The sequence below is a fragment of the Penaeus chinensis genome, chromosome 42 (assembly GCF_019202785.1).
Source record: "Penaeus chinensis breed Huanghai No. 1 chromosome 42, ASM1920278v2, whole genome shotgun sequence".
Lineage (NCBI taxonomy): Eukaryota > Metazoa > Arthropoda > Malacostraca > Decapoda > Penaeidae > Penaeus > Penaeus chinensis.
The window spans coordinates 7077510-7079676 of NC_061860.1; positions in this window are offsets into that span (position 1 = coordinate 7077510).

Sequence of the window (2167 nt, forward strand, 5' to 3'; positions counted from 1 at the left end):
GATAGTGAATATAATAGCAAAATGACTTGATAGTGAGGGATAGTGAAAGTGACATCAAATGGATCATGGTAAGTTTAAGTGTGACTAACAACAAAGGAATTATTGATGGTAAATGATAGTGGATAGTGAAAATACCAATATTTGTGAACAGAAAATTGAGAAAAGGTTATCAACATCTCATAAAAAGAAATAGATTTCACTGTAAGTATAGTGAACAAACAAAGAGTCTCAGGTATACAGTTCACAGCGGAAACAGTTAGAAAATATCACTGTAACTCGTTGTGTCAGTCTCGAATAGTTTCTAACTTTCGAAAAGATGAAATCATGTTATTTGTCATTTGCTAATTAGACTTTTTAAAGAGAAAAGCAATTTGCAAGAAGGATAAAAGGTGTAGAAAATAACGTCAATTGCGCATTTGCACGAACGCACGCATGCAAGCACGCAAGCACGCAAGCACAGACATACACTCACATACGTACACATACACACACACACACACACACACACACACACACACACACACACACACACATAAACACGCACACACACACATACACACACACACATACACACACGCTCACACAAACACAGACACACGCACACACACACACAACAAACACATTCAAGCAAAAACAGATAACAGAAAATCACGAAAGGTAAAGAAAAGAAAGAAAAAAAGTAAAAGAAGCAAAGGAAGAAAAAAACAAAAATAGATAAAAACAGAGAGAGAGAAGAGAAAAAGAATAAATAGGAATAGAAGAAAATCGGAAATAATTAAAAGCAGAGAGAGGAAAAAAATATATAAAAATAGAAGAAATAAACTAAAATAAATAGAGACAGAGAAGAAAAACGGAAATAAATAAAGAGAGAGAGAAGAAAAACGAAAATAAATAAAGAGATAGAGTAATAAATAAAGGCAAGGGAAGTAAAAAAAAATATATATATAAGTAAAAGCAAAAAGAGGAAAAAACAACACAAAATAACGACAAAGAAAGAGAAGGTTTAAGCAGAAGAGAGAAAAAAAAAAAGCAGAAAAAAATACAAACAAAAAAAATATAACCTAAAGAAAAAAATAAGGAAAACAAAATGAAAAATCAAAATAAAAGGAGAACAAATAAACAGAAATAAAAGCAAAGAAAAAACAAGTAAAATAAAAACAGCAGCAAAACAAAACAATAACAAAAAAATGAAAATGGAGATAAGGAAAAAACTAAACAAAAATAAAAGGAAGGGGAAGAAAATCCAAAGAAAATTAAATCAGAGAAAAAAACAACATAAATAAACAAAAAACAAAAACAAAAAAAGAACAAAAAACAGCAGAGAGAAGAATAAACTAAAAAAAACAACAAAAAACAGAAACAGAAACAAAAAACAGCAGAGAGGAGAATAAACAACATAAAAAAATAAATAAATAAAAAGGGGAGAGAGAAAGAAAGAGAGAAAAAACAACAACAGCATAAAAGCCAGTCAGGTATTAGACTCAGATGAAAGGGAAAGTAACCTCACCCCCCCCCCCCTTCCTCCCTTCCTCCCTTCTCCTATTCCTTATTCCCTGCCTTCTCCCCACTCCCTCCCTCTCCCCTCCGATCCCCCTCCCTCCCCCTCTCTCTCTCTCCTCCCCACCTTCCTTTCTCTTCTCTCTTCCCTCCCTCTCTGTCTCCTTTCCTTCTCCCTTCCTCTTATCATCATTCTTCTTCTTCTTCTCCCTCTCATCTATTTTCCCCTTCCTCTACCCTCGTAGCACTCTTCTCTCTTCTCTTCTCTCCCCATTCTCTCTTTTCCCTTTCTCCCCTCCCTTTCTATCCCCTTCCCTCTCCTCTTTCTTCTCCCTCCCCGCTCCTTTCCCTCTCTCTTCCCTCTTCCTTTCCCGTGCCCTTCCCTCTCCCCTCCCTCCCCATCCCCTTCCCTCCCTCTCCCCTCCCTCTCCCTTCCCTCCTCACTACCCTTTCCCTTCCTTTCCCTCTCCCCTTCCTCCCCATCCCCTTCCCTCTCTCCCCTCCCTCCCCACCACCCTTTCCCTTCCTTTCCCCTACGGGCTCTTGTTACCAATCAGGAGGTCACCTTCGGCCCCTCCTCCCCCTTCCCTCTCTCTCTCTCCTCTCCCTCCCCCCCTTCCCTCCCCCCCATCTCGGTTCTTTCTCTTTTTCAGCCGATCCTTTTCTTGTT